Genomic DNA, 21,743 nt, shown 5'->3' on the forward strand with positions numbered 1-21,743 from the left:
TGAATTCTCTGGCCTTGGTCTAGCAAAGCACTTATGTATCTGCTTTACTGTATGCACACGAGAACTTTTGTTGCCATCAATGCTCAGTAATTTGGGCGTCTGAGCCTGCACTCACAGGTTGAGCCAAAGTCCACCTAAGTTCAGGGTCTCTTAATTGACTTCAGTGGATTTTGGGTCAAGCCCCCCAGTGCAGATCAGTCAATGGAGTTAACATCTAAGCTTTCGAGCAACTCAGCCTTTGTGAGAATTTTATATTAACACCTAATTGAAGAGCTGTATTGTTCTTGCACTGTTAAGGAAGGACTTTCAGAGGCAATGACATTGTCACTTTTTCTAAATAATAACTCACTGTCATTAATTTTTGTCTTAATGCTAATGACAATAAGCCATTAACTTTAAACAAGCTTATATTCTTTTGCATCCCTCCAAAACAGCAGTGCATCCTCAGTTTTATTAAAGAAGAGCTCAGTGGTTAGTTATTAGCATTTTCTTGCCTGAATGCCCAGCATTCTCACTGAAGAACTGGTTCTTACCCACAAAAGCTGAATACCTAAATAAATTTCTTCCATTTCAAGGTGCTACAGGACCGCTTGTTTTTTTGTGCAGCATATTCATATTTAGAGTTCAGTTCAGCAAGACACCAAGCATACCACAAAGACACAGGTGCTAGGGTGGAGGGAGGAGGGGGAAAGATGCTGCAGCCCCTCCTGGTTTGAAGGGGTTTCCATTACATATGAGGTTTCCAGTTTAGTTCAACAGTTCTCATCATGCCTACTATAAAAATAGTTCCTGCACACAGAGATCAAAATCTGAGAAGGACCAGTGTCTTATCAGAGCATAGTGCTCACACAAGGAGTCCTGTGCTTTTATTGAGGTAATAAATGTAAGAGATGAAGAATTTTAATGAATTAATGCCATATGTCTCGGTAGTGGCACCTGGATAATTTCACAGCCAATGCTATTTTTTTAAAAGGGATTGTGTAATGTCTGTGCAGAAGCATGGGAAAACAACACTCAAGCAGCTTTCCTGAAAAATCAAAATCCATGTGCTGCGTTATTGCCAAATATGCTGTCTGAGAACAGTGGTCAAGATATTCATAAGTGATGGCCTACTACTGCAAGACTGTTTAGCCTATAATTAGGCTCCTCAAATTAGTAGCCTAACTGCAGAAATGTGGAGCACCTACAACTCGAACTGAAATCAGTGGGAGCTACTGGATGCAGAGGGCTTTTCAAAAATCAGGCTACTGATTGGTGTGCCCAAATATGGGACTAAGAACCTAATTTTAGCCACTTGGATTTGAAAATCTTGGTCAATGTTTCTTGAAGCCTGTGTGAAAAAGAGTAATAATGTATATTAGTCATTGAGAGTGTCCATATCTTTCTTATAAGGTAAATTTTAACCTGATATTTTAAAATGCAATCAACTTTTTTGTAGGTGCTGATTTGGAATCAGGAAAATATCTTACTCCGTTGACCTAAAGAAAGATACGAAATCCAGGACACCCAAGGTGAACCAACCACAAGTACCTTTGAGCCACTGTACTGTGCTTTTCCAAAAATCTAAATGTAAGTATATCCTGTTTTGAAGCTCCAAATGACCAAGCCTGAACACAACTGGTTAAAAACTTATATAATCTTAGAATAATCACTCGGGCTTTACAATAATCAGTTCCACAGGACTTGCAAAGTTACTCAAGTGTTTGCCATTTGCTACATGTTTGAATTTCAAGTAGAAAGTTCTCCACTACAAAACTTAATTGCAGTCAATTTCAGTGAGTTTTTTTCACAGAATTAAAACAACATACTCCACGAGGGAAATCTCAAATTCAAAGTGAGAAAAAAATATAACATTGTTCTTTGTGCAATTGTTAGACTTTTTGTGACATTTTGCCTTTCCTCCCACTTGTTAAAGAATTGTGTTAACTTCTCTAGGTCTAGATAGGGATCAGTTACAGGCTTCATTGTGAAAGGATTTTTTTTCTATTGTAAGAGGTGGCATATACAGTAATTTTCTCTTGGGCTCCCTGAGAGCTCTTTATAATCTTGAAAGTTATTATACATAGTGTGAGAACCTGTGTATAAAAATTACACAGCACTGTCACCCTAATGTTTAATCTCTCTGAGTAAAAGCAAGAAGATGTTAAACATAATTTTGAACTTTAACGGAAAAGTTTATGACAAGTAGATATTAGCTCATAGTATTCACAGTCATGACTATTATCTAGTCTCATATGTGACTTTTGGAACTAAAAATTATCATTGCCTAATAAGGTACATGATTGTTTAATATAATTAACAAAAAACCTTTGTTAAGAATGAATCATGTAAATTCCTCAGATGGTTGAGTGTCCATATAAAAGAAGAAAAAGCATATTTGATTGTTTGGATCTTTTACAGGAAAAGCTGCCATACAGGATTTAACTGGAGATGAAACCAATAGAGTATTATAAAATAACTCGAAACATATAGAGCTATACTCCTCAATCTTGGTTACAACCCTTTTGTGCAGGGTCAAGTCAATGGAGCTGTCCCTCCTGACTGTCCCACTCTGTAATGTAGCAGTCCTATCTGCTACCTGCCCAAGAAAAAGGTGAGCAGAAAGATGAATCTTTCGTAGCTATGTGCTTGGCACAACTGAAAGATTCAGCTCCCATCTTTTAATAGAGAATGAAATCTTTTCTATAGAAGTTTTGAATTCTCCTACAGAATTTATCAGAGTTTTCAAGCCTTGGTTCGTTGCATTAGTCAAAGCCAATGAAAATATCCACCAATAGATACTGGATTGGGATCCTGTTATCTAGCTATAAATTTCTACAGAGGTTGGTTTAAAATGTTATAAAGAAAGGTTATTTCCTAGCCAATCCCATGGGACTTTTCCATAGGGGTGCTACTGTATTGTTAAAACTTTATGTATGCTTATATAAGAACTACTAAATATTTTATCTGGCAGCTAAAATAAGAACAATAATTAGCACATCATTCTTTTCCTCCATAAATTTTCATGCGCTTTGCAAAGATGAGTAAGTACTGTTTTCCCAAGAAAGACTGAAGCAAATAAAGCATAATTGACCTGTCTAATTTCTCAATAAGCCAATGGCAAGGCTGGGAAGAGATCTAAGCTATTGTGACCCCAGTCCAATGCTTTTTCTGCAGCAGCATTGTGTTAAGGAGATCAAATTAATGCATTTTCTTTTCAGAAAAACATGCATAAAGTAGAACTGAATTGTAAATTTTCAATATTTTCCTGACAAAAATGAGAACTACAGTTGTGTCCCTATTTCTGATCTATTCCACCTGAGCTATAGAAGTTCAGATCTATATAAGAACTTGGCCAAAAGTCAAGGACGTTTAGATACAGAGCCTGAAATAAAGCCCTTGTCTTATTTTTGTAGGCAGTCCTGAAAGTTTTCAAGCTTGGGTATCAGCTGGCAAAGATGTTTGAAAGGCATTTGAAGCCAATAGAACTTCTGAACTCCAAACAAAACCAACATTTCCCTTACTGAAATGAGGAGGGGAGATCAGCTAGTGGGTTTCCTGTAGCTAAATATCCCCGCAATCAGTTTTGCTGAGTTTTCTTCTAAAATATGAAATAGATCAGACCCATCTTCCTTAATCACCTGCATTTATTTTACTATGGGTACATCTACACTTATGGAATATCAATGTGCTGGTAGTTGATCTTCTGGAGTTCAAGTTAGTGTACCTAGTTGGGACATGCTAAATCAAACTGTCATGGCATCACCATAGACCCTGGTACTCCTGATAGTTGCAAGGAGCAAAGGAAGTTGATGGGAGAGTTTCTTCCATTGACCTCTGGTTGTGTGAACAGTGGCAAAAATCAATTTGAGATAAGTTGTCTTCAGCTATGCAATTCTCATATATCATTGTCTATTATCATTATCATTGTCTATTATAATTGTCATTGCAAAAAAGGATGCTCAGAAGGAACCCTTGGGGATCTCAGAATAGTTTGATGTCAGGCTTATGTGCTTTGCATGAAAGTTTTTATATATATAAAAATATATCTAAGATATCAACCATGTGAAAACTATTGCTAGAATTGAAGATTTAGATGTTTTTAAGCAGTAAAGATTTTAAAAATGCAGTTGTGTGCGCATCCCTCTTGCTTCAAATTGTGTTGGTTTCCAATGCTGTATTCTAATGTGGTGTTCACCCCATTCAACTGGCATGTGCAGTATTTACAGTTTTAGTAATTTAGTAATATTTACTAAAAACTTAAAATATTTGAAAAAAGATCCCTTGAAATGATAGAGAAGAATCAGAATGATGGCCAGGATAAGTAGTTTAGCTTCACAAAAACTTCCCAAAAGCAAAGGGAAAATATATAAAGACAAGTTCAGAGATGCTATGGAAGATAGGGAAAGGAGCTGAAACCTGTTTGCAAGGTGCTGTAAGATTCTGGGTAGGAAGGTGGATGATTTAAATTGATATAAATTTACATTCCCAGACTAAGATGCTTCAAGGAAAATAGGGCAGTTGTAACTTGTGTGTGCTTATGGCCTTCTGTCCATTCCTTTTTCTCTGTGGCCTCTCTGCATAAAAGTTTGATCAAGTCGGTCTCCTCCATTATGCTTATTGCCTTGTCTCCATTCAAATCCTCCAAGTGAAACTTGGTTTTTTTGCCCACAGATTCTGGAAGTTTAGTTTGCCCTGTCATCCTTCTTCAGGCTCCAGCCCTGAATTACCATCAGCTTGTGTTACATGCCATTCTTTGGGACTCAGGCACTTTTGAAAGAGCCAAGCTGCCAAATCTCTTTAAGTACTGAACAATTTATCCCAGTGTCCAACTCTTATTGACTCTATGTAGGAGTTGGGAACATAACTCCTTAAGTCCCTCTTGAATACCCTGGCCTTTCAGTCCTTTTGCTGGTACTGTATGGGAGGAAATTAAATACGAATTAGAAAAAGAAAAAGTTGGAAAGAAAGGTAGAAAAAAAATGGTCTCTTCCCCCCTCCCCCACAATACATGCAGAGCTGTGAAACAGTTAAGAAATAGACTTCTCTTTTCTTGCTGATGAATGTGATTCATTCATCAGCCAATGAAGAGATAATTGTAAATAAATCACAGAGGGTTGGGTTTTTTTAACTTGGTCACTCAAACATTTTTAAGAAAGAAGCACATGGAAAAGGCAGAAGATAGACTCATCTCACAGCTGCCTTTGTACCCTCACCATCACATTGCCCCCATTTGGTGAGGGTACAAAGGCAGCTCACACGTGTGCAGATGACAGGATGCAAATCACAGGGACCATCCTCCTCACTCTTTGCAGGGGCAAAAGACCTGCTAGCAGCATATTGGTGCAGTTATACTACCAAGGAATGGAGGCAGGGGCTCCATGTCTGCCTGCTGTTCTCACAAAGCAGTGGCTCGTGGCACAGCAAATCATGGGCCAGCAGGAGGAAAGGTCTGGACAACTCACTGCTGCAAGAAGCTTTCAGAGACAGGGGCCAATGCTTTTATAGTCCACACAATGGAATAGTGGTCCTGGAACGAGTTTTTTCCCCTCACTACCCTGCCAGGAGGCATCCAGTAATCTGCCAACTCACGCAGAAGAGAGGATGGATTTCTGGGTTAAAGTCATTGCAATAGTACATGGAAGTCCAGAAGCAAAAGGGAAGCTGGCATGTGAATCAGCCACACTGAACAATGGACTTGTGTGGGTAGCATTTAGGTATACTTATATGGTGCAATACAGAAGCATGGCTACTTGGTGCTCTGAAGTGCAAGGTTTGTAAACAGGTCAGTCAGTGACAGCAGCACATAGAGAAAAGAGAAGTGCATTTCTGAGTTTGTGTGTCAGATACTTTTTTCCATAGCCGCTGTGACCAAGGATGGTTAACACTTTAAGTGCAAATTCTTTTTCCCAACGCCCATAATTCACTTAAATGTATCCAACCAATTGTTCCTTAAGAAAGAGCTCTGAGTGAAATCACAGTATATCTGTTACAGATAAATGCATTTGCTGTGCAGCTGAGTCTCCTAGGAATCTTGCCTATCTGCTCCTGTTTTCTAGATGATAAGGCTTTCAGAGGCAGAAATCATCTCAATATCTGTGTCTTATACAGTGCTGAGAACATTATCGGTTCTTGCCAGCTGATTAAAGTTACAGAAGCACTTCAACAAGCGACACACAACTTATGCCAATGTTAGTATTTGAATCTATTAAGATACTAAATTGACACACAGCCACAATATTTCTTATATAGCTAAACTTTCTGAGCACTCAGATTACAAATACAATGTAACTGCTTTGAAAATTCTAAAATGACAAACTGTTTGAAGTATCCTCTAAAGCAAAAGGAAGCAAAACTCCAGCCCTGCAATATTTTCTGCAAGCAAGCACAGTTCATAGTAGCATTACCACCAAACCAAATCCTGCTTTCTTAGCTTAGCTGAAACTCCCACCGACTTCAACATGCTGAAGAGAATATCCTTTCTGCTGATTTAAAATGAGAGAATGAATGATTGCTAAAATAAGCTGAAATCAGTCAAGGTTTAACTGAGTAACAATAACTAGGATTTGGACAATAGCAATAGAATATTGCCCTATATGTTCCATACGATGTAATGCTGGCATAATGCTGATTACAACTCTGCAAGAGCTGGAATAGATCTTTGGAATTTTACTCAAACAAATTCTCCCACCCTTCATTATATTTGGGAATCTGTCACTAAATAGATCTAGAAAGGAAAGAAAAGTAACTGCCTGGAAGCTTGCATAAAGCTTAAAACGTACCCTGATTTTAGTGAGCAAAGTTTACAGGATGCAGTGCAAGTTCACCAGGAACGCAGGGCCTTCTTGGTGTTGTCTTTGTTCTCTTTACCCATTAAGAATATAAGGAAGCTACATAGACACAGTTTCCTGAACACTAAAGTCGGCATTTCTACTCACTCTAATATAACAGGATAAAATCTGAGTTTGGCATGCAAAATTTACTTGAATTTACTTCACTGTTAAATATGATATAAATAATAGGGAAGCTGGATCCGTTGAAGTGTGAAGTTTCCTTCATACAATCGTGGCTTGCCCTATTTCAGTAAATACAATCTGCCTGCACTTTTACTGTTGAAAATATACTACAGGTTGAACCTCTTTAGTCTGGGGCAAACAATAGAATTTGCCAGACAAGAGGTCAGTATTATCTAGCAGCATTACCCACGCTTCCACTGCTTACTGGGCTCTTAGAAGACATTGAGGGGTACATTACAGCTAAATAACAGCACAGAACACTAAGAGCCAGGACTGGCAGCTAGAAACAAACTTTATGGGACCACAGGAAACTTGGTCACACCCATGATAAGTGGTTGTCTGGGTAACTAAAATCATGCTGGATTACAGATGTTGCTGGATGAGAATGTCCCAGACTAGAGAGGTTCAACCTGTACTGCACTTGTGGCAGGTGTGGGGAGGGTACTAAAATGTTCACTGGCCACAAGTGATATTTCTCATTCCCACTCTAAATGTCTGGCCCTGCAAAAAATGTCAAACACTTGTATAAGATATTCCTGCCACACACCCTTTGATCTGAATTGAGGTGACCTACTTGTCTCCCAGGAGATTCTCTCTCCTCACCACAAGTTACTTCCCCATCTCCTGTAGGAGAAGTCTAGCTCAGCGTTGCTTCATAGAGTACTAAAAGTGAGCTATTTTTCACTTTTGCTGCTAGATTTTCACCAAATGGAAGGAGGGGCATAGCCTTGGAATTGCCTAAATCTCTCTCTTTTTCTGGCTTGGTTACTCTTCCTCTCTGGCACATCCCCTTGTCTTGCTTTGGCTGTAGGTAAGCACAGACCAATGAGATGATTTTTATTTTATTTCTCCAATTCACTTCAGACTCAGGTGTTAGAACAGCCAAAAGGATGGAGAAAGCAAAGAGCAGCTGCAGAAGATATTTTTCAAGTATGTTTCGTGGTTTCTAGAAGCCCTGATTCCATGAAAGGGATACTAACTTCCTCACTAGAGAGAGTTCCCCAGCTGCCTCTGTTGGGAGTACCAGACAACAATTAGTGAGAGAGTGACATTTGGGTCTGTATGAGGATTATGTTGGGCTCAGGTTTGTGTTAAAATTCTGCCAGGAAGGATGCATGACAGCCCAGCTCTGATCACTCAGTGGAATGGAGCAGCTACAGTAGCTTCTGTTTCTCAGTATGAGGCTCTTGCTCCAGGCAGCAACAGAGTGTAGGCAGGCCCTCAGGAGATTTCCTGCCAGGAATAAACTGAGATTAAAATGATGCATGAACTGCTTCATGCTCTACTTTGAGGAGGGACAATCAACTGTTTGTCATAAAGGAATGGTAAACCAAAATAAGGTCAGTAACAGAGAGAAAGCCATGCTAGTCTATACACTATTAAAACAAAAAAGCAGTCAAGTAGCACTTTAAAGACTAACAAAATAATTTATTAGGTGATGAGCTTTCGTGGGACAGACCCACTTCTTCAGACCATAGCCAGACCAGAACGGACTCATTAAGACACAGAGAACCAAAAACAGTAATCAAGGTGGACAAATCAGAAAAAAAAAAAATGATCAAGGTGAGCAAATCAGAGAGTAGAGGGGCAGAAGGTGGGGTGGAAGAGAGTCACGAATTAGATTAAGCCAAGTATGCAAACGAGCCGCTATAGTGACCCAGAAAATTCCAATCTCGGTTCAAACCACATGTTAATGTGTTGAATTTGAATATAAAAGAGAGTTCAGCAGCCACTCTTTGAAGAGCGTTGTGAAAATTCCTCTTCAGTAACACACAGACTCTTAAGTCATAGACAGAATGGCCCACTCCATTAAAATGCCAGCTAACAGGTTTGTGGATCTAGTTTGTGTGCAGGATGGAAGCACCATGGTATAGAGACTCTAGAAGAATTCCACAGAGACTTTAACGATCTACACCCCACTATCAACTTATGCCTCGATTACAACATGCAAAAGATACACTTCCTGGACACTACAGTACTAATCAAGGATGGCCTGATCAGTACCACACTGTACCGAAAACCTACTGATCGCTATACTTATCTACACCCTTCTAGTCTCCATCCTGCACACGTGACTAGATCCATTGTTTACAGTCAAGCTCTTACGTACAATCGCATTTGCTCTGATCCAACTGACAGAGACCAAAAACTACAAGACCTTTACCAAATATTCATAAACCTGAATTACCCACCAGGAGAAGTCAAAAAACAAATCGACAGGGCCAGACGCATACCCAGAGACCAGCTACTCCAAGATCGTCCCAAAAAAGCCAAAAACAGAACACCACTGGTCATCACCTACAGCCCCCAACTCAGACCACTGCAATGAATTATTAAAGACCTACAACTTATCCTTAAATCAGGATGCCACACTCCAGAAGGCCCTGGGTGACATGCCTGTTCTCTCCTACAGACAACCTCCCAACCTCATGAGGATCCTCAAACAGCCACAGTCTATACCCCAGGAATACCAGTCCTGGAACCTTTCCCTGCAACAAAGCCTGCTGCCAGCTTTGTCCACATATCTTCTCTGGAAATACCATCGCTGGACCTAACCACGTTACTCACAGAATCATGGGCACTTTCTCATGCTCCTCTACTAACATCGTATATGCCATCATGTGCCAACAATGCCCAGATGCTTTGTATATTGGACAGACTTCTAACTCCCTTAGCCAAAGGGTCAATGGGCACAAAACAGACATCAAAACACTCCAGATCCACAAACCAGTTAGTCAACATTTTAATGGAATGGGGCATTCTGTCAATGACTTAAGAGTATGCATGTTACTGAAAAAAACAAATTTGCGCTGCTATCCAAAGAGAAACAGCCAAGCTGGCTTTTATATTCAAATTTGGCACATTAACACGTGGTTTGAACCGGGATGGAAATTTTCTGAGCCACTATAGGGGCGCGTCTGCACACTTGGCTTAAACTAATTCTTGACCTTCCCTCCACCCCACCCCTCCACTCTCTGATTTGCTCACCTTTATCATTTTTCTCTGATTTGTCCTCCTTGATTACTGTTTTTGGTTCTCTTTGCCTTAAATATTGAGTCTGTTCTGGTATGGCTGTGGTCTGAAGAAGTGGGTCTGTCCCACAAAAGCTCATCACCTAATAAATTAATTTTGCTAGTCTTTAGAGTGCTACTCGACTGCTTTTTGTTTTGATAGTATATAGACTAGCATCGCTCCCTCTCTGTTCATATTCAAAAGGATGGGAGTTTTCAAGATACAACTATCTTGTCATGGGAGTTACTGCGCCTGGCTCCCACAATCTCTGTCATGATGCAATTTTGCCCCCATGAACGTGAGGAGGAAATTTAATGTCACCACTCCACTTGCCATGCCTATGTATAAAATAAGTTCCATGGTATTTAAAAAAATCTGTTGTTGGAGTATTTAAATGGATCACTGGTGCCACCTAATGGCTAGCTCGGTAAATCTCCTCTGTATTTGCAAAAAAGCAATCATGGAAGAATATAAATCTTTTTCCTAATACTGATCCAAAAAATCATTCCATATAAATTTGAATCTGCCACCATCTTTCTGCAATGCCTGCCATATTTTAAATAAATGAATAACTAATCAATATATCCCAATAAACTTCCACAATATTTGAAATTTAAAAGACCTGATTTTTAAATTGGCCTGGAAATGAATGTTTTGGGGAGGAAGGAGTTACAATTTAGGACATGTAAACATTTAAGTCTCTCTGCTATAGATTCACTCCAACAGTTAAGAGACCTGTATAACATCATTTGCATCTACAAAATTAAAAGATTGAATTTGAGTTTTAAAATTTAGCTCTCTAAATAAGAAACTACAGCAGGGAAGCTAATAAAATTCCAAACAAATGTAACAAATAATATCGACGAAAGTAGCTCTGTCTCTGAATAGTAAATGCCCGGTCTAAAGTATTTACTGTGAAAACAGATCTACATGTGACTTTGTCATCATCCAGTGAGCATTGTTTTATTGAGAACCTATTCAAACATAGGCAAGGGGCGGGGGGGCACGAGGTAATAGCCCTGACTGAACCAACTTCTCTTGATGAAAGAGCCAAGCTTTCCAATTTACATACAGCTTTTCTTTAGGTCAGAGAAAGGTATTGCAAACATCACAGCAAAATGCAAGGTGGAACAAATTGTTTAACATACATAACTAGAACATATTGTATGGAACCATTCAAGGTGGAATAGCTGGTTAACATCCCTGCAGCCCTGACTAAAAGAGGAAGTTAGCAAAACACAGATTGTTGTAGTAGATCATAAACCCAATGTCTCCGTTTAGTCCATTCAAAGACTAATTTGTCTATGGGAATAAAAAAAAAAAATGGTTTTCCTTATCCAGACTTCCATTCCATTCCATTCCTCCCAGATAGATGATTTTTGTGCAGCTTAGTAGTTGTTTCACGTAGTACAGGATGACCCTCTGTAATCCAAAAGTCTCTTGTCCAGCAACCTCCATAATCCAGTATGATTTTAGTTAACTGGATGACCACTTGTCACAGATGTGGCCAAATTGCCTGTGGTCCCATAAAGTTGTTTATAGCCACCAGTTCTGGCTCTCAGAATTCTGTGCTGGGATTTAGCTGAATTTACCCCTTGATGTCTTCTAAGAGCCCAGTAAGCAGTGGAAGTGTTGGCACTGCTGCTAGACAATATTGACCTCATGTGGTCCAGCAAATTCTCTCACTCAGCACCAGTCAGATCCCAAGGGTGCTGTATATTACTTAAAGCTAACAGCACCAATACAGACAGATTTATTTGCTTCTAACAGCCTGGTAAGCAGTGGGAGTGTTGGCAATGTGCCAAACAATATTGGCCTCCTATGGCCTGGCAAATTCTCTCACTGGGTACTGATCGGGTCCCAGGGATTCTGGATGAGAGAGTTTCAGCCTGTATTGCTATCAAACTGTCAGTCATATAGGGCCAAAGATTAGAAGCAGTATACATCCCTTGTTACTGATTCCTGCAGGTGGAAAGAATGCTTTCCCAAATCACAGAGTGGCAACACAGCTAATCCACAGTCTCCACTGCAGCTTCAAAGTCCTGTAATGTAGGAGACTAGCCATTCTCCGTGAGGGCAGGTGTGAGGAGGAAAGTAATAACATTATATTGAGGGAGCCGCAGAGACTGTGGCATCCATTCTCCAACCTCCTGCATGTTGGCATGCAACACACCTACTTCTTGTGGCAAAATTTCTGTGCGCACACAAAAGCTGTGGTCTCCCTACACATTGTAGCCAGATCCCATCTCCCACCCTTTCCCACTGCAGAGTTCCACTTGGTACTGTATGTCCAGCTCTCCCGAGTTTAAAAATAAAATTTAACTCACTCCTGCTCAGAAGCGAAAGTAAGCAGGTGCGCCCCGGTGTGCAGCTCCAGCAAGAGCTGGCTGGGCTGCAACAAAAGCCAGCAGGATCTTTTTAAGGAGCTGGTAGGGCCTGGGGTTGCAAGAGAAGAATACCCATAAGGGATGTTAAGTTACTTTCACCCCTGCTCCCACTAAGATGATTTCACACATTTTTTTAAAGAAACAGTACGACAATTACCGCAAGGCAGATCTGAGCCGTGATGGAAGCCCTATACCTTCAGGGATTTAAATTCAGACTGGCCAGCACACTGGAGAATATACAGGAGGAAATAATTCCCCCGAATGGATGGGCTGGATAACTTCACACAGTGGGTATGATCAGCCTCTCTGTTACACCATTAAGAACCCTTAGGGCTACGTAAATTAGGTAGAAAATATGACAGCATTACTATATAAATCGGTGGTACACCTACATCTTGGATACTGTGCGCTGTTCTTGACACCCACTCAAAAATACATATTAGAATTAGAAATGAGATGGGCAACAAAAACGGTGAGGGGTGTTGAGCAGCTGCCGTATGAGACGAGATTAAGAGAGACTGTGTGCTTATCTACGTGTACAGGGCTGCAGTGGCATAACTGCACCAGAACGGCGGCATCTCTGTCGTGTTTACTGAGAACATGATCTACAAACAGGAGAGCGTCTCCCATTGGTGTAAGAACTCCGCCTCCAACAGAGACTGTATCTGTGCTGATAGGAGATGCTCTTCTTTCAACATAGCATTGTTTAAGGAGGGATTACAGTTGGTACAATTTTGTTGTTCAGGGGTATTGGTTTTCCACATTCCCAAGGGATAGTTGAGCCCACATAAGTCCGTAATATAGGCCAGGACTGAGACTGTTTGTTTTAGGAAAGACACATTTGGGGGAACTTAAGAGAGGCCTAGAAATGTTTCCTTTGGAGAAAGTGAATAGGGAAGTATTTCACAGAATACAAGAATTAAGGGTCGCTGGATGAAGTTAGTAGGCAGCAGGTTCAAAACAAACAAAAGGAAGCATCTATTCATACAGTGCACAGTTAACTCATGGAACTCTTTCCCAGAGGACGCTGAGAATGCCAAGACCATAAGAGGGTTCAAAAAAGATCAGGATAAGTTCCCAAAAGATATGTCCATCAATATCTATTAGCCAAGACTGTCAGGGATGCAGCCACGTGCTCTGGGTATATGTCTACACTCTACACCCAATAATCGACAAAACAAAAATCACTAGAAGACATTCACACTCGTTCCCTCTATTGACAAATGATGTCCACATTGGAAGCACCATCACCCACATTGCATTGCTTGTCCTGCTGACGTGTATCCCACAGTGCACTGTTGTGGGAAGGTGAGATGATCTCTTATTCCATCTGAGTTCTCCCACAGCCTCCTCAGCTACCCACAGCAGCTGCATGAGTAGCTCTGTGAGCTCTCTGTGCTGAGGCACATCAAATCAGCACAGCAATCTCTTTCTCTCTCACCCACACCCCCAGCAGCAGTCTGCTTGCTGCTGTGCTCCTGGTGCAGGGCAGAACGGGCACACTCCAATTACTTGTTTGTTCCCCAAATGTAGCAGGCCACTTGGCTTTACTGGGGTTTTGAATGAGGAGGGGCGCATGCGTGCAGTGCAGCAAAGATCAAAACGCTGAGCAGGACAGGCATTGTGGGATACTCGTGGAAGCCAGTTCTGTCGACAAAACAAACAGCAGAGTCTAAACTGGCTTTTTGTCAATAATAAAGGGAGGGGAAAGAAAAATGTCTCTCATACGGTAGAAGATTTTGTTGCTGAAATTGAGCATTTTTTTTCCTGATGAAAGTCTCACCACATTGTGTACGCTCTTGCTGTTTTGTCGCCAAGGGGGAGTTTTGGCCGCAAAACTTGGTACTATAGACCTATCCTAATCCTCCGACTATCAGACACAGGTACTGAAAGACTGAATGGATCACTCAATAATTGTCCTGTTCTGTTTGTTCTCTCTGAAGCATCTTGCACTGGCCACTATTGGAAGACAGGATACTGGTCTGCATGGACAATTGGTCTGACCTAATGTAGCTTCTTTTTATGTTCCTAATAGATTCTACAAACATAGGTCCACTGACATCTGAGTTAGTATACACCACACCGAGACAAGAATCAGACTCCATAATTGTTTCTGATTGACTTACAGAAGTCAAGATCCTAGTGAGATTTCAGTGTTACTAATTTACTTTTTATTTTCTCAGAGACCTGCACATTTTTCTAGGAATTGACAGCTTCTGGAAAGAAAAAAAAACCCTCTGATTGGCACATTTCTACTGAAAAAGGACAAGAAGCTGTTCTGGTGGTTTTTAGATTGGAGTTAAGAGGTATCTTATACAAGCCCTTCAAAGCTAAGCCAAGTCAAGGTTGCTCCAAAACACACAATACTGATCCAATTCAGGATTAACTGTAATGTGAGGACAAAGAAATACATCCCATTAGTTGTGAAGTACTATTCCATCTTTTCAGTGTTCTAGACTGGGAAGCCAAACAGTCATGAAGATTCCAAAGCAACAGTGTTATTAAAGTGGTGGGAGAGTGATTACATTGGAGTTTACATTATGTTGGTGGGGTAGCTTTCTGTCAGCTCTAGCACCAAGAATAGAGAAATATAATATCTAATTACCATACTTGACAGCAGTTTCTTATATGAATAAAGTGGAATAAATGATGCAAGCATGCTGTTTGATATCACAGTATCTACAGAGACCAAATCTAAACTGTAGAGACATTACCTAGCATGAGAAAACAGATTCAATATAGATTCCCTAAATATAGGTCCTTCTGATTTTATTTAGATAACCTATGCATGGGACAGTTCTCATTCCCTTCTAGGCTTCACAAATACTGTTTGTCTGAAGCACTCATCTTCCTAACGAATGCATTTCAGATTTATTTAATTCTCATATTTTCATAAACCTGAGGAGAACCTGAGTGAACATGGCTAGTCAACAAGATCATTTATTCGCTTAATATACGCTTGAAAAGTTGTTTTTCCTCTCTCTTTCTTCCCCCTGCCCTTTCTTCCCCGCATCTAGCAGATCCATTAGGTTTTTTCCTATCTGTTCTTTTTCTCTCCATTATCAGCTGTTCTCCAGATCTGAAGAACTGGGTCTGTCCCACAAAAGCACATCATCTAATAAATAACATTGTTAGCCTTTAAAGTGCTACAGGACTGCTTTTTTAGTTTTTGCTTATAAGGCTGAAGTACGTAGGGATTTTGTCATCGAAGGAAGGTCACAGTGAACAGATAATTCTAAGAGAGCAAGACATATGGTCCTTTCAAGTGTTTATTACTGACAACAAATTTCTCTTCCCTGTTATAACAATACAGTCTCCACCAAGCAACATGGCGGAGATAGAGAAGATGGATTAAATACCCAAGTACTGTTCTGGCCTCTACCACCATAATGTCCGAGCACCTCACAATCTGTAGTTATCCTAAACAACTGTGAGGTAAGACAGAACAGTTTAAACCCTACCTGCTCTTCCCCCCACAATTTGCAGTTAGGAAACTGAGGCACAAAAATAAGTGGCTTGTGTGATAAGTCTTCAAGGGAGTCAGGGATAAGGGGCTGGTGACAAAAGGGGGGATTTGCCAGCAGAGACACATCTACATGGCCTGTTTACTGCCAGCAGCAGCCTTTGCTGGCAGGGAGATCTCACACAGCTAGGATAATTAGCCACACAATTATGCAAATCGGAAGCTGTTTGCATTTTTGAGAACCCTGCTTAGCATAGTGCTGCCAGCAGCAGTGTGGAAAAAAGGCGCCATGTAGACGTGGCCAGTGACTTGCCACTGCTCAGTTTATCAATTTGTCCCAAAATCTCCTCTGATGACGCCTCAGTCTGGGTCAGTTATTTAGATTTATTACCTGAAGAGAATGGCTCAGGACTGGGAATCTCTCCCATATCCTCAGCAATGAAGACTGAAGCAAAGAATTAATTTTGATTCACTGCAATGTCCTTACGATCCTTGAGTGTCATGATTGTCCAGTGACCCCACTGATTCTTTAGCAGGTTTCTGCCTTCTGATGTACTTAAAAATTTATGCTGTTGCTTTGACGTTTTGGCTAGCTGTTCTTCAAATTCTTTTTTGGCCTTTCTAAATATATTTTTACAATTCACTTGTCAGTCTACTCTTCTATCTTCCTTGCTAGGATTTAACTTCCACTTTTTAAACAAGGCCTTCTTGTTTCTTACTACTTCTTTTATTTTGTTTAGCCACAGAAACACCTTTCTGATTCTTGTACTGTGTTTTTTAACTTGAGTTTACATTTAAAAGGAATCTCTATCATAGTATCTTTAAAAAGTATTCATGCAGCTTGCAGGGGTTTTACTTTTGGCACTGTGCTTTTTAATTTCTGCTTAACTAACTTCCCCGTTAGTGTGGAGTCTGCCTTTCTAAAATTAAATCCTGCAGTATTAGGACAGTGATGGTATTTTTTCTGCCACAGGGATGATAAATCTAACTCTATTATGGTCACTATTACACCAAGCAGTTCAGCTATATTCGCCTCTTGGACTGGACTGGTGCTCCATTTGGGATTAAATGAAGAATTGCCTCTCCTCTTGAGAGTTCCAGGACCAACTCTCAGCAGCAGTCAGTTAAGATGTCAAGAAATTTTATCTCTGCATCCTGTGCTGAAGTGACTTATACCCAGTCAATAGGGGGACAGTTGAAATTCTCCATTAAAGTTGAAATTTTTACTTTAATAGCCTCTCTAATCTCCCTAAGCACTTTACAGTCACTCTCACCATCCTGGTCAGGTGGTCAGTAATATGTTGATTCTTTTCAGAGCATAGAGATTTATGGCATAGTTTGGTTCATTGTACCAACATTTGATGGAAAAGTGCTCAATACAAGAGCCAAGGCACAGACACGGTTCCATTTTCACTCTGCACTGGCCTGTTTTCATAGCTCCTTGCATCAGAATTAGTGTTTGTGCTGGCCAGGACCTCAGGGTGCATTAACGGCCTGGAAAGGTGTTTACCCTGCCCTGGTTAGTCCCAAAAGTGACACACTGGTGAGGCAACGGCACAGAGACTGACTCTTCCTTTACTCTGTACGCCCTGAGTTAACAGCCGTCTGAGCAACGTCTGCCAGTTTGCTTTCAAATGCACATTTGAACTTCAAAGTAAGTACTTCACATTATAATCAGTATTTATGGTCCTAGGAGACACACTACAGTCCTCTTCTGTTGCTTGTATATTTCCTATAACCACTGCAGCCATCGTACAGGTCCTAGCATGACCTAGTGCCTACCTAAGACAGGTCTCTGGAGGCACTAACTCTCTTCAATAATTAATCATTCGTGAGCTAAAGGCTTGAAATCACAGTAGCCTTCTGCTTCCAGGAGTGACGGAACAGTTTTCTCATGTCTGTACAGTGTGAACCTCTCCAGTCTGGCGTCCTTGGGACCTGACCAGTGCCAAAAGAATTTGCCAGACCACAGGAGGTCAGTATAGTCTAGCAGCATTACCAACACTTCCACTGCTTATTGGGCTCTTAGAAGACATTTATAGGTAAATTACAGCTCAATAACAGCACAGAACACTGAGAGCCAGGACTGGTGGCTGTAAACAAGCTTCATGGGACCACAGGAAACTTGGCCACACCCGTCATCCAGCTAACTAAAATCATGCTGGATTATGGAGGTTTCTGGACAAGAGAATTCTAGATTGAAGCGTTTCAACCTGTATTTCATGTTCAGTGGCTTTCCTAAGATACTTCATAGAATTATAGAATGCTACACTGAACGGGACCTCGAGACGTCATCGAGTCCAGTCCACTACCCTCACGGCAGGTCCAAGCACCATCTAGACCATCCCTGATAGATGTTTATCTAACCTGCTCTTAAATATCTCCAGTAATGGAGATTCCACGACCTCCCTAGGCAATTTATTCCCATACTTAACCACCTTAGCAGAAAGTTCTTCCGAACATCCAACCTAAGCTTCCTTCGCTGCAGTTTAAGCTCTTTGCTCCTTGTCCTATCCTCAGAGGCTAAGGAGAACAATTTTTCCTCCCTCCTCCTTGTAACTCTCTTTTAGGTACTTGAAAACTGCTGTCACGTCCCCTCTAAGTCTTCTTTTCTAAACTAAACAAGCCCAGTTCTTTCAGTCTTCCCTCATAGCTCATGTTCTCTAAACCTTTAATCATCCTTGAGGCTTTTCTCCAGACCTTCTCCAGTTTCTCCACATCTTTCTTGAAATGTAGTACCCAGAACTGGACAAAATACTCCAATTGAGGCCTAATGAGCACTGAGTAGAACAGAAGAATGACTTCCCATGTCTTGCTCTCAAAACCCCTGTTCATGCATCCCAGGATCATGTTTGCTTTTTTTGCAACAGCATCATACTGTTGACTCATATTTAGCTTGAGGTCCACTCTGACCCTTAAATCCCTTTCCACAGTACTCCTTCCAAGACAGTCACTTCCCATCCTGTATGTATGAAGCTGATTTTTTCTTCCTAAGTGGAGTACTTTGCATTTGCCCTTATTAAACTTCATCCTGTTTACCTCAGCCCATTTCTCCAGTTTGCGCAGATCATTTCGAATTCTAACTCTATCCTCCAAAGTAGTTGCAGCCCCTCCCAGCTCGGTGTCATCTGCAAACTTAATAAGCTTACCCTCTATGCTAATATCTAAATAGTTGATGAAGAAATTGAATAAACTGGTCTCAAAACAGACCCCTGCAGAACCCCCCTTTTTATGCCCTTCCAGAATGACTGCAAACCATTAATAACTACTCTCTGGGCTCATCTACGCTACCACCTTTCTTCAAAGGAAAGATGGTAATTAGGGTGTTGGGAGTTTAATGAAGTGCTGCCTATGCACAGCAGCACTTCATTAGTAAGCAAATTTCTCCCCGTGGCAACTTCGAACTTTTAAACTTAGACGTACCAGCACGTGTCTAGCCACAGCTCACCCATTGGTACTTCAAAGTGTCAGGGCAACTTCAAAGTCCCCTTAGGAGCAGGAGTAAGGGGACTTCGGAGCTTTAAACTTAGAAGTACCAGCACGTGTCTAGCCGCGGTGCACGTGCCGGTACTTCGAAGTGCCAGGGCAACTTCAAAGTCCCCTTACTCCTAACTCTTAAGGGGACTTTAAGTTGCCCTGGCACTTTGAAGTACCGGCGGGTGAGCCGTGTCTAGACACGTGCTGGTACTTCTAAGTTTAAAACTTCGAAGTTGCCACAGGGAGGAATTTGCTTAATGAAGTGCTGCCTATGCACGGCAGCACTTCATTAGTAAACTCCCAACGCCCTAATTACCACCCTTTCTTCGAAGGAAGGTGGTTGTGTAGACAAGCCCTGTGAGAATGGTTATCCAGTCAGTTATGCACCCACCTTATAGTGGTCTCATCTAAGTTGTATTTGCCCAGTTTATTGACAAGAAGATCACGTGAGACCATATCAAATGCCTTACTGAAGTCTAGGTATACCACACCCACCACTTCTCTCTTATCCACAAGACTTGTTATCCTGCCAAAGAAAGCTGTCAGATTGGTCTGGCATGATTTGTTCTTCACAAATCCATGCTGGCTGTTACCTATCACCTTATTTTTCTTTCAGATGTTTGCAGATGAATTTCTTAATTACTTGCTCCACTATCTTTGCTGGCACAGAAGTTAAACTGACTGGTCTGTAGTTTTCTGGGTTGTTCTTTTTTCCCTTTTTATTGATGGGCACTATATTTACCCTTTCCCAGTCTTCTGGAATCTCTCCCGACTTCCAGGACCTTTCAAAGATAATAGCTAAAAGTTCTGATACCTCCTCTATCAGCTCCTTGAGCATTCTAAAATGCATTTCATCAGGCCCTGGTGACTTGCAGACATTTAATTTCTCCAAGTAATTTTTAACATGTTCTTTTTTTATTTTATCCTCGAAACCTACCCGCTTCCCACTAGCATTCACCATGTTAGGCATTTATGCATCAGACTTTTTGGTGAAGACCAAAACAAAGAAGTCATTAAGCACCTCTGCCATTTCCAAGTTTCCTGATATTGTTTCTCCCTCCTCACTGAGCAGGGGGCCTACCCTGTCCTTGGTCTTCCTCTTACTTCTAATACATTTATAGAATGTCTTCTTGTTACCCTTTGCATCTCTAGCTAGTTTGAGCTCATTTTGTGCCTTTGCCTTTCTAATCTTGACCCTCCGTAAATGTATTGTTTGGTTATAATCATCCTTTGTAATTTCTCCTAATTTCCACTTTTAATATGATAATAAGCCAGGGTGGTCTTTTACCATACTTTCCATCCTTCCAACACATTGGTATTGCTTGCTTTTGGGCCCTTAATAATGGCCCTTGGAAAAACTGCCAACTCTCTTCAGTTGTTTCTTTCTCTTAGTCTTGCTTCCTTTGGGACCTTACCTACCAGCTCTGAGTTTACCAAAATTTGCTTTCCTGAAACCCATTGTCTCTATTTTGCTCTTCTCCCTTTCACCATTTCTCAGAATCATGAGCTCTAGGCTACTTTGCACTTTCAAATTCTCAACATTCCTCCCTATTTGTTGAAATCAAATCTAGAACTGCTCCCCCACCCCAGTAGCTTTTTCCACCTTCTGAAATCAAAAACTGTCATCAATGCAGCCCAAGAACTTTCTGGATAGTCATTGCCTTGCTGTGTTAGTTTCCCAACATGTGTTGGAATAGCTGAAGTTCCCCAGCACCACCAAGTCCCATGTTTTGGATACTTTTATTAGTTGCTTAGAAAAAGCCTCATCCCCCTCTTCTGTGTGGATAGGCGGCCTATAGTAGACCCCTAGCATGAAATCACCCATGTTTTTTACCCCTTTTAATCTAACCCAGAGACTTTCAATGCATCAGTCTCCTGCATGCATCTCCACCTCAGTCCAGGTGTGCCTATTTTTTTAATATACAAGGCAACACCTCCTCCCTGTATATCTTGCCTATCCCTCCTGTGTAAGCTGTACTTTCCTACACCAATATTCCAATCATGTGTATTATCCACCAAGTCTCTCTGATATGAATTATGTCATAGTTGTATTTATTTATTAGGACTTCAAGTTCTTCCTGCTTATTCCCCATACTTCTTGCCTTTGTGTATAGGCATCTAAGACGGTAGTTTGCTTTTGCCTCCCAGTTCTGCCTAGTCCCTCCTCTTTTTTCTCTGCTATTATAGCCCATGATCACTCCCATTTCCAACCCAACTCCCAGGGCTCCAGGCTTTTTATTTACCTGTGGGCTTCGGTCACCTGTCCCCATCAAACCTAGTTTAAAAGCCCTCCTCACTAGGTTAGCCAGTCTTGATCCAAATACAGACTTCTCATTCCTTGAAAGCTGAACGCCATTCCTGCTTTGCAGTCTTTTTTGGAATCGCATTCCATGATCGAGGAAGCCAAAT

At 41.0% G+C, this 21,743-nt stretch overlaps 1 protein-coding gene across 6 annotated transcripts in view; it reads left to right on the forward strand.

The window, feature by feature from the left end:
- Positions 1-21,743, forward strand: part of COL8A1 (collagen type VIII alpha 1 chain) — a 143,429-nt gene that overhangs the window by 96,757 nt on the left and 24,929 nt on the right. For all 6 annotated transcript variants that reach the window (XM_074999700.1, XM_074999682.1, XM_074999728.1 and 3 more), the window contains one exon: positions 1,439-1,569. The gene's annotated coding sequence lies outside the window, so the exon portion shown is untranslated. The remainder of the gene's footprint in view (positions 1-1,438; positions 1,570-21,743) is intronic.

This window comes from Carettochelys insculpta, chromosome 1 (assembly GCF_033958435.1).
Source record: "Carettochelys insculpta isolate YL-2023 chromosome 1, ASM3395843v1, whole genome shotgun sequence".
Lineage (NCBI taxonomy): Eukaryota > Metazoa > Chordata > Testudines > Carettochelyidae > Carettochelys > Carettochelys insculpta.